The sequence below is a fragment of the Globicephala melas genome, chromosome Y (genome assembly GCF_963455315.2).
Source record: "Globicephala melas chromosome Y, mGloMel1.2, whole genome shotgun sequence".
In the NCBI taxonomy this organism is placed as follows: domain Eukaryota; kingdom Metazoa; phylum Chordata; class Mammalia; order Artiodactyla; family Delphinidae; genus Globicephala; species Globicephala melas.
The window spans coordinates 3,610,700-3,622,797 of NC_083336.1; the positions used below are offsets into that span (position 1 = coordinate 3,610,700).

General features: G+C 41.6%; 1 long non-coding RNA gene across 1 annotated transcript; it reads right to left on the reverse strand.

The window, feature by feature from the left end:
* Positions 1-305: 305 nt before the first annotated feature.
* Positions 306-10,855, reverse strand: LOC132594632 (uncharacterized). Its single transcript, XR_009560817.2, has 4 exons — positions 10,653-10,855; positions 10,313-10,452; positions 7,686-7,766; positions 306-928 (listed from the first exon to the last, which is right to left on the reverse strand). It is a non-coding gene; the product is annotated as an uncharacterized lncRNA (long non-coding RNA).
* Positions 10,856-12,098: the final 1,243 nt, after the last annotated feature.

Below are 12,098 nucleotides of genomic sequence, written 5' to 3' on the forward strand. Positions count from 1 at the left end.
AGTGAAGGACCTTTAGTTCCTCCTCCAGGACTATAAATCATATTCTGAGCCATGCCCTTTGAGCTGTTTTGCAGATACTGAAACCCCCACCAGGTGGGAGAAGTTAACTTCATGCTGCCCACAAGCACACAGACTGCAGACTGGTTGGAACCAGAAGGTTGATGACGCTGACTCACAATGACCTCACCACCAACCAATCAGAAGAATGTCCACGAGCTGATCATGCAACCCACAACCCACCCCCTTCACCCTGTCTTTAAAAGCCTTTCCCTGAAAGCCTGCAGGGAGTTCAGGCCTTTTGAGCACTAGCTGCCTGGACTCCTTGCTTGGCACCTGCAATAAAGGCTACACTTACCTTCACCACAACCGGGTGTAAGTAGATTGGCTTTACTGCACACAGGCGAGCAGACCAAAGTGTGGCTTGGGAACACTACTGGCGCTAAGAGTATGTGTGTAGAAGGGAGAGAAATCACTTTTATTTCAGAAACGAAATGGATTTATTTATGTGATGTGTTTAAGACTCTTTAGGAAAGAGATTTTGCAGATCTCATTTTTTTAAGTTACTGTTTAAGTAAGCAGCCCATATCTTGCTTTAACTGGATAAATTTCATAGGGAAGTGAACACTGGCTGAATGTTACACTTTAATTGCTAGGAGACCAGTCATCTTGTGGTGTCACAGCTACTCAGGTTGAGAACCACTGTGATGGTCTAGACGGTTTATCTGTGTAGGTCTGCCAAAGCAGCATGTGAACTCGCAGGGTTGAAAAACAAGGTGAGAAAAGTAGCTGAAGAAAATTTTATTTGAGATGGCACATATTTCTTCTGAAATTCAAGATGTGTCTCCTAGAGATGTGCCAACTGCTCCAGAAACCTCCATTAGATCTCCATTGTGGGGTCACAAATTCACTGGGGACTCAGTCTTGAGATCTATGATTGAAGAAAATGAATTTCAGGCTCTGTCCGAAGGATCCTTGATTAAAAGACCATGTTACATGTTTTGTGTCTCCAAACCAGAGGAAGATAATGATTTTCTTTCTCTGGCCTTTCCCAGAAAACTTTGGATGTATAGGAGTTTTGTAACAAAGAGCAGGTAGTTAGAATGTCAAAAGATTACAGTTAATTAAAGAAAACCAGACATCTCTCGTGAATGAATTTAGCACTTTTCTACGTATGGGAAGATACAACAGCCTAGGTTCACTGAAAGCATTCGTTTGATATGCACCTTAGCTATCTAGGGTCAGAATCATGTTCTTTCCCATCCTGAGTCCCCTCTGGGTGCACCACTGGGGGCGGCTGTAGTGGCTGAGGGCTTGATGGTGGGCTTCCTGTTTTTATCTTGAGTTCCTTCTGGGTTCACCTTCAGGGACAGCTGCAGTGGCTGATGGCTTGAGGGCCACAAAATCCTTTGTTTACTGATCTGGCTGGCAACACTCTTACTTCACAGTGTGCTCTTCTCTCTATTCCCTCAGGAAAACAGACTGTATGTAGAGACCATTCTTAATCCTGATCACAATACCACCATGGGCGTCTACCTCAGCAAGACCTAAAGTGGTCCTGCTAGCAGTCTGCATGTATAAAGTTTGGCCTGCAAACTTCTTTAGTTTTGCTAAATAAACTAGAGCACCCAACACCCTTTGAACTGCTGTACATCCTCTGACCTCAAAGTCCTTCCTCATACACCAAACACAACGAGAATGAAAGGGACAGCACATCTACAGAGGATGAGTACACAGGGACTCATCAGTTAAAATATCCTCCAGCTTCCAATTTCTGGTTATGGTGGGCAAGGCTTTTCTGCATCAAACTTCCTGCTTTTGAAAAAAACTACAAGCCATGTATGAAAACATTTCTTATGAGGGAGGTCCCTGGTGGTCTAGTGCTTAGGAACCAACACTTTCACACTTTCTGGGCCTATAGGCACAGGTTTAATCCCTGGTGGAAAAACTAAGATCCCGCCAAGCAGTGTGGCCAAAAAGAAAAAAAAAGAAAAAAACTTACCAATCCTCCTAAAAGGACCTAAGGGGTGAGAAGACAGAAAGGAAATTCCAGACTCAAAACCAGGAGCAAAAAGAACTCAGAGCAAGGTAATTAACTTCTCCTTCTTTCATAAAGGCTATCAGCTTTCTCTTTTTTCTTTTTTTTTTTGCGGCACGTGGGCCTCTCACTGCTGTGGCCCTTCCCGTTGCGGAGCACAGGCTCCGGATGCACAGGCCCAGCGTCCATGGCCCACAGGCCTAGCCGTTCCGTGGCATGCAGGGCCCTCCTGGACCGGGGCACGAACCCGCGTCCCCTGCATCGGCAGGCAGACTCTCAACCACTGCGCCACCAGGGAAGCCCTATCAGCTTTCTTTTTGATGACCTCTTAAGGAAACAGGAATAGAAATCAAAGCCCAAAGTTAAGTCTCAGGGTAAAGTTCAGTCTAATAGGAGACCCTGCCCACAACTAGCTGGGCCCCAAAGGGCCATAGCCTCACAAACAGCTGAGCTGAAAACAATCCCATCTTCCTTAGAACTTAAAAACAAATGAATTTCACACTGCCTGGTCAGCACAGGGAATCTCAAGCCTTGATCAAGGGGATTTCAAGCTGACAGACACCCCAGAGACCAGAGAGATCAGAATGCACATTATCTAAGAAGGAAGCCATTGTCCTAGGCCTCTAAATATTCTTACTAATTATATTTTGCATACACTGTCCAGCACAGATGGAACTAAGACAGCATGATTAAGAACCAGCACCCGCAGAAGTCAGGCTCAAACAGACTTCAGAATTTGGAACTTCACTGAAAGTATCTACAAGGATAAAAGACAATCTTGGCAAAGCGACCAAGCAGATTTGAAAAACAATCAAGAAGAACTTTTAGGAATGAAAAATGCAGTAGCTGAAATTAAAAACCAAATAGAATGGGTTTAAAGAATGTATTTACATTCAGTTGAAGAGCAAATTAGAAAAATGGTGGATGATGAGAAAAAGTTGCCCTAAACTCACCACGGAAAGACAAAAAGGTGAAAAACAGAAGTATGGATGAACGTGACTAATGTGGAAAGACCTAACACAGGCTAAATCCAAGTCCCAGAAAAGAGAGGAGAGAGGAAGGAAAACCTAATTTTCCAGAACATGGCCAGAAACCACTCAAGCTCCAAGAAGTTAAAGAGGAGAGGGGTGTGGTATTCTCAAGACCTATTTTCCCAGAAGAGGAGAAACAATTTTGAACTTTGGTGGTTTCAATATGCATGCTACAATTCCTACAGTTACCTTTTAAATAGCAGTATCAGAAATGGCTAATATTTAAAATCATTCAGGAAACATAACTACCGTATGACCCGGCAATCCCACTACTGGGCATACACCCTGAGAAAACCATAATTCAAAAAGAGTCATGTACCAAAATGTTCATTGCAGCTCTATTTAAAATAGCCAGGACATGGAAACAAGCTAAGTGTCCATCATCAGATGAATGCATAAAGAAGATGTGGCACATAAATACAATGGAATATTACTCAGCCATAAAAAGAAACGAAATTGAGCTATCAGTAATGAGGTGGATAGACCTAGAGTCTGTCATACAGAGTGAAGTCAGTCAGAAAGAGAAAGACAAATACCGTATGCTAACACATATATATGGAATTTTAGAAAAGAAAGTGTCGTGAACAACCTAGGGGTACGACAGGAATAAAGACACAGACCCATTCAAGAATGGACTTGAGGATATGGGGAGGGGGAAAGGCAAGCTGTGACAAAGTGAGAGAGAGGCATGGACATATATACACTACGAAACGTAAGGTAGATAGCTAGTGGGAAGCAGCCGCATAGCATGGGGAGATCAGCTCGGTGCTTTGTGACCGCCTGGAGGGGTGGGATAGGGAGGGTGGGAGGGAGGGAGACGCAAGAGGAAAGAGATATGGGAACATATGTATATGTATAACTAATTCACTTTGTTATAAAGCAGAAACTAACACACCACTGTAAAGCAATTATACTCCAATAAGGATGTAAAAAAGAAAAAAGTTTTGGTTATAGACAGTGGTGATGGTTACGCAACACTGTGACTGTATTTAATGCCACTGAACTGTATATTTATAAATGGTTAAAATAAATATGCTTTATGTGTATTTTACCACAATACCAAAAGAGGAATATAAAAAAATTTTTAAAAAGTTGGAACATTACAAAATAATCAATCCAGGAAAGCTATGAAAGGGAAAGGGAGTGGGGGAAATAGCTGTACACAGAAGAGGCAGGACAAGCAGAAAGCACCATAAAAAGTGATACATATATGTGTGTGTGTGTGTGTATATATATATATACACACATATAAATATATATCTCAAACCTTAAATGGGCCACACAAAAAGCCAGCATCAAAAAATAAAATACAGGTCAGGTTTACCTACGATCTACAGATATCAAATATCTGGAAAGAAACTGATATGCTGCATGAATGCTAAACAAAAGGATGCTATAAGAGGTGAACTACCAGGGAGATACTGTATTTTAAATTTGTGTGTTCTAACAAGCTTCAAGTAGATACTGCAAAAACTGACAAATATAAAAGGACATATAAAGAATATCACACCCAACATTCCTGGACACTATATCTAATTAAGCACCAAGACTGTCTCCACCATGCCAACCTTCTAGTGGGTCAAGCATGAGCTTTGAACTTGTTTCTACTATCATGAAAGAAATTACTGGAAATACAGTTTGGTAGAAAGAATGGCAGATCAGGATCAAGAACCCACTTCCTTAGAGGAAACCTATTTTAAAATTTTATTTTATTATTAAAATTAAATAAATTTAATTTATTAAATTAATAATAAATTTAATTGGATCTTTGTTGCTGCGCACAGGCTTTCTCTAGTTGTGGCGAGCGGGGGCTACTCTTCGTTGTGGTGCACGGGCTTCTCGTTGCAGTGGCTTCTCTTGTTGCGGAGCATGGGCTCTAGGCCCGCAGGCTTCAGTAGTTGCAGCACACCAGCTCAGAAGTTATGACACATTGGCCCTAGAGCACACAGGCTTCAGTAGTTGTGGCGCATGGGCTTAGTTACTCCAGGGCATGTGGCATCTTCCCAGCCCAGGGATCAAACCCGTGTACCCTGCATCGGCAGGCAGATTTTTAACCACTGTGCCATCAGAGAAGTCCTGAAACTTTTTTGATTATACTTTTCCATACTGTTTTCTTCACTTCTGATCCAATCAAATTGGTCTTACATATTCAAAGGATGTGGATGAACAGGGAAAAAAAAGAGGAACACAACCTCATACTGCAAACAGAAGCAAACAAGCCTATCCAACAACACGCTGTTAACCAAGCATAGAGAAAATGGTGAGTAGTAAAGAGACTTCTAGTCTTTGCCTTCCTCAGCCCCAAGAGGTGACCTCTTAGCTCTTAGAACATCCAGCCTGGTAACAGTGTTTCTGGTGACCTGGGGGCTTCCGGCTACACTTGACAGTCTAACAGTGTGATATATGGTAGGGACTTGGGGCCATTGGGTATTAGCTCTACCACTGAAGGGACCAGAGGCTAGGATCAGCCACAGGGGTGGTCAGCCACATGGCTGAGCCCCAATAAAAACTCTGGACACTAAGGCTTGGGTGGGTCTGTCTGGTTGACCAAACTTCATGTCTGCTGTCACACGTCACAGCCAGGAATACTGAGCAACATCCATGACTTCACTGGGAGAAGACAATTGGAAGGTTTGTGTGTGTAGCTTTCCTAGACCCTGCCCTACTGCACCTCTTCCCTTGGCTGACTTTAATCGGTATCCTTTCCCTATAATAAATTGTAACCGTGAGCGTAACAGCCTTCAGTGGGTATTGCAAGTTGTTCTAAAGTGTTATTAAATCCGGGTGTGGTTTGGGGAACCCTCCCACCCACAAACTTGCAAGTGGTATCAGATATCAGGGTGTGGTATTGAGGATGACAATCTAACACTGCCACTGCTCGTAATCTACCAATACCACGTTAGTAATACCAGGAATATAATTCCAGGGTCAAAAAGAACTACAAAAACACCTTTGTCTCCACTCAGTGGATTTCTTGTCCCTAGGAAAACTGGCTTTGCAATTTTCATGTTATTTTATGTGTACTGTTTATAAAACTAAGTAACTTAATTAATACCAGGAGTTTCATCACAAGAGAAAGAGATACAGATATATGTAAAACAAAGTTTAGTTGGGGGGAAAATCTGTAAAGTTAAATTTTAACTGGAAATTTAATTTAATAAATAACGTTTACTTTAATTGGAAATAGGACATACAATTCAACTTCAAAAATTATTTTCAAAGGATTGCAAAAGTTGAGAAAATAAGAATAACGAGTCCCCATGTACGCACCCCCAGCTTCAACATTTTCTAACCCACGGCCAGCCTTGATTCATCTTTACCTAAGCAGTCCTGCACTGGGTCATTCTGAAACAAATGCCCAGCCACAGATCATTTGAACCTGAAATATTCTGGTACTCCTCTCTAAAAGGCAAGCAACTGCATCGGACTGCTAGGTTTCTTAGTCTCTTCCAATTTATGCTCTCCTCTCTCTTTTCATCCACGTTTGAGTCTGTTCTCCTTTTTGACAAGAATTCCTCACGAGAGGTATCGTGCACTGCCACTGGGAGGCACATCATGTTTGGTTATCTCTTTTGTTGTCATGTTGAAATCAAGCAACAGGTTTAGGTGTCATAAGCGTGACCCCCAACACTAATATCCACTCGCAATGTTTTCACTTAAGGAAAAGAACTTTGACACCAGTGAAGTATTCTGGTCTACAATTTCCAGGTGAGTAGTAAATAATCAGGAGTGCAGGTAGCACAGGTGCAAAGTCCTTATGGTGAAATAATACTTGAACAATCCCAGACTGTGGAGTACTGAATTAGACAGGAAGCCTGCACTCTTTAAAATTCAAAACAGGGAGGAAAACTCAGGTTAAAAGAGTCCCAAAGAGACACTACAGAAAACTGTGTGTGAGAACATTGGCTGGTCCTTGGATCCACGTGGGGAAGGGAACACAGGCACAGGAAAAGAAAGAAAGAATGTAAAAGCAATAGAACAAGATGTTAACAATCATTTGCAGGTAGGCAGAAAATAAGCTGCCATCGGTTATTTGTCCTTGTCCTATTTTTTCAGTCTTTCTATATTTTGTGGTATTTTTGTTAAAACCAGTTGGGGAAAATATTGTACTTCATTAGCACATCAGATACCAGCTAACACTGGATGTGAACCTCTGTCAGAGGAATCTGAGGAGTGGAGAGGGGAAACAACTCTGCAGAGAAACATTTCATCAACACTAGGTTAAGGTTATTCGGACACCTTTAGCCCTTTACCTCAAGGAACTCACCTAAAGTCATCAGAGTCGAAACACAAAGTTTCCCTCTCGTGGCCAACTGTAGTTTATATAGCTAACCTGCAGAGACTGGGCTGATGGATGCAGCCCAAAGGGAAGTCTCACAACTGTTTAGCGTCAAGTTCAAGAGACCGTCTGGCAACTTCTCGTCCTAAATGTGTGGACTGGGATGAGAATGGGACTCAAGGAGAACATCTCTGCCAGAAGCAACCGTCACTTATCTCTCTGACTTCCACATTGCAGTTCTATCTAATCAAGGTAGGGTACAAGTAAAATAGAAGGAGCAACAGGAAAAAGGAAGAAAGAGAGAGAAGGTTGGGAGGGAAGAAAGGAAACAAATACTTACCTGTGTCCAATTTGATAAAGTTGGGTATCTTGCCAGTCCCTAAATCAATCAGTACGGTGTCCTTCACCTTGATGAGACAACCTGGGTATTGAACGGTACAAGCATATGAGTTACCAAGTGCAGGATTCCCTTTGTACCCACAGTTAACTTCCTCACTTCGCGTACTATCTCACACAGCAAAGAAAACCGATATAAAGTGTAAAAGCAAAGCCAACTGAAACCACCACCTAATTATTATCCCATCTGCATGATCAGATCCCCCAGATGGCTGTCCTCTTGCTCTCTGTACATCCCCTGCTGGACCGGTGCCTGCTTCGCCTACACCCTACTCACATGATTGACTTTGTCCTACATACCTGCCCCTGACCCAGCTAGTGATTGCTGTAGCTTTAGATCAGAACACCTTTACCAGGATAGCTTAACAAAGGGGCAGTGAGGGGTGTGCCCCTCTACTAGTTTCCCTGGTAACTAATGAGCCGACCTGCTGTCAATTCCACCTATAACTGGTAACCTTCCCCCTACCCCAGGAGTCCTGCCTGCTGTGAGCTGCACATAATGGGGTGTTGCTCCAGGACCTTGCTTAGATGTGTAAGCCCCGCCCCCAGCCATTAAACCACTGATGTCTACCTTGCTGACCCCAGGCTCTTTCTTTGGTCTTAAAGCTGGGCAAGTGCAGGGTTTGCAGGCCTAGGGCTTGCAGGCCTCTGGCCTGCAGCCCAAGAGTGAGACAAAGGAAATCTCACAGGGATGAAAGATTCAGGATATATAAAATTTAAAAAATAATAAAGTAAGATAAAATAAAGTAAGGTCAATAGAACGCTATGATAGTTTGATTTAAAATAAGAAATATGTTACTTTGGTCTTCATCCAAGGTTCTTCCTAACACAGAAATCAGTGAAAAGGTGAAATCAATGTCTTTTTTTATTCCTAACAAGCTTTTCAACCATGAGTTTAATTTAATGAGGAGACTTTTGGAAAACCCTGGATTACTATAGGATGGCAGCTGAAATATTTACAGACAAAATGATATTGTGTGTGGGATTTGCTTCCAAATATGAGGAGAAGTGAATGGAAGTGTAAGAGAAACAAATTTGGCCATGACTGATCCATGTTGAAATTTGGTCAGAGGACCATAGGGATTTATTTTACTATTTTTATACATTTATAGTTCTCCAAAACTTAAAAGGAATTTTAAAATATATTTCCACTCTGTTTTAAGAACTCTAATTTTAAGAAATACTTTCAAACAATACAAATCGGAGGAAATGGTGACATAAGCAAAGAGAGGAATATTGATTATTACTTATTCCCACAACAGAAGAATATTTATTTAAGGAGTTTTCAACCAAAGTTTGACAATTCAGTGATCATAGGAAGAAAAAATTAGTTTACTTGTAGCTCTGTTTTAAAAGAAGCTGGTGGCAGCATTCTGACAGTTTCTTGAAAAGGGATATCAACATTTGTAATCTACCTCTGACTCTGACTACCCTGAGTAAGACTGCCAATAAAATAGGGCAGTTTTCTTAATGACAAAGGAAACATATAAACATATTATGTCATACAGTTTATGATGCTCCCACGACGTCAGGAATTTATTCTAGGGCCTACAATAGTGCCAGGTAAGTAGCAGGTGTTCAGTAAATATGTTTTATTAATAAAGGAATGAATACATGAAAAAACATATGAATGACTGAGTTCTAAATTTTAATTGAGGAAGATATAGTATTTTATATCACTTCATCATGGGGACACAAAACTTAAGGATATACAAAGATAAACATAAGGCAACAGGACTTAACTTTTCGTTCATGTGGGATATGCTCCTGACAGTCTTAATTGATCAGAAGTTGCAAAATCAAGCCCACCATCTGCTCCACCACAGCCTCTAACACAGACCATTTGTCTTGTCCAGCATGAACAATGAACACTCAAAAAGGGGTCCTCCACAGGCAGCACAGAACTTTTCTTCATTGGTCTCGATTTTACTTCCTTACTATGATCTTATAAAAGCAATCACATGCAAGGCAGAGCATGGAGAAGTAAAACAGAGAAGTGGCAAATGTAAGAGGCCACTGCACGGCCATAGAAGCTGCATTTGGCTAAGATGGGATTTAAAACAACAAAAATCCCCCAGCTCTCTATCAGGGAAACACTTCCAAATGGAAATCTGTTTGAGCTGGGGATAGAGGGTGGAGAGGAGTATGTTATTCAGTGTTATTCAAAAGCACCTGTCTGGGGCATTTCTATGCTGGCACAGCTGCTAAGAAGAAGCACAGAGAAAATGCATTCTGCAAGCCTCCCCACATGAATGGAGACTGTACCTCAGATATAAATAACTTGCCATTTGCATCCTCTAGAGTCCCGTGGTAGACAGTTCTTTGTTTGATTTTAAAGTTTCAAATAGCTCAGGGAAGTTAGAGAGGGCCTAACTGTCCTCACTTGCTTACCCATGCTGTCTGCTTGGCTGCTAATTCTACTAAGGAATGTTTTGTGAGTCTCTACTTCCACTGCCAGTACATACACTAAGAAATTGACGAGGGAAAAAAAATCAAAACAAAGATTAGAAACACATAGCAACAGATGACAACTGTGAATAGCATAAAGTTTTCAGTCTTAGTACTACTTACAAACTCTATTGTCCATATTTTCAACGGAAAAGAGGGAGAAGAAAGCTACAGGAAGAGTTGTATGTTCTTTCTGTCTTTCTTTCTTTCACATTTTGTGACTGATCTTGTTTACTCATCCAAAGCTTCATGAAGAAGAGTGCCTTTTAAATATAGTAAGTATATATTAGGCAAAATATTTATATCACTTGGCAATTCAAAGAATAGTTGTACCCTTTTATTGAATAAAAATATTTTTCCTCATGAGCTAGTTCTAAGATTTCTTAAGAAATGTTGGCAAGACTCCAGCATGGGGCGGGGGGCCTTCTGAGCGAAAGCACATGCTCTCCTGTGAGTGACTCGCCTGGTAGCTGTAGTTCCCACGGAAGCTGGCTTCCTCAAGAAAGCGCCTTCAAAGGTTATCGTGTCCATGTCGTGACTGCTCTATCCATCAGCGGATCCAGTGACTCAGTGAAAACACACCTTCCTTCTTCTATTTTCACTTTCCTGCAGGGCAGAGCAGCAGAGCAGAAGCTCCACCACTGCCCTCCTTGTTGGTCAGGATCAGATGGGCCGGACTGGAAAGGCAGGCGGGGCTGCCGAGGCCGGGTGAGGGTGGGCTGTGTGCCTGCCGGGGGCTTCGTGACCAGCCTCAGACCCGGGGTGGGCACGGAAGGGTGCACGGAAACCAGGGGCTATGGGTGCCCAGCCTGCGCGGGAGACCAAGCTCCACAAAGCGCACCCCGCACTGACTTAGGACTGAGCCCCTAAGGTGGCATCTTAACAAAACATAAAGGGTGCGAAAGTGTACACTATACATGATAAATGCACACAGGAGAAACGGGACGAGTGACGAGTTCAGCACATAGTGTTTGCATTTCCGATGTCAGAACACAAAACCGGCCCCAAAGATCCATTCTACCACATGGCAAATACTGAAGAACCAAGTTTCAGTCTTAAAATACATCTTAAAGTCAGTATTCTCCTTCAAGGAGGAAGAAAAGAACCATGAATAAATGACAATAGAGTGAATTTGCCTGAGTTTCTGTCTTCCACCCTTCAAGTCAAAGAAAACAGCATGGAAACTGTCGAATCTTCACACAACAGCTACTCTTTTATAAAATAACCTGTTTGAGATGTTAATTTAACAACAAGGAAAAGCCAAGCCCTGCTCCTGTCACTATCAAAAAATACATATTTATAGACTTTCGAAAAAAAATTGTATATTAATAACTTTGCACACATATTTGAAAGACAATTTTAGCTAGACAATTTTAGAACTTCGCAGAAATAAAATAGGCAGATAAATACTCCAGCAAACAGCATCAACCGGCAGCAGGGGTATGTTAGCCCGTGGTCTCGTGAAAAATGTTATCTTCTCCCTGGGTGGGCATGGAAAAAATTATGTTAGAAGGTGATATGCAGACACGGAAAGCTGGCAGGAAGCTCTCATATCAATGATGGCTTTCCTTGTTCAAAGAACAATCAGAATTTGAATTTCCATAATATATGTTCGTATACAAATTTTCAAAATTTTAATAGAAGTTATGATACTCCTAGGAGGGCAGGGATTTATCTCCAGTGGCTGGAAGAGTGCCTGCTACATAGTGTTAACTCTTGTTCTATCAACAAATGAATACATTTTAAAAATATATCAATAGATGAATTCTAAATCAAAACTGAAGGAAGTGGTTATAATATCTTGTGTTATTTTATGATAAGGACATAAAAATTACAGGTATAGAAAAAAACAAAGCTAAAAGTCAGGCACAAAGTAGTATGGATAGAACTGTGTGGGGAGAGGAGCTGC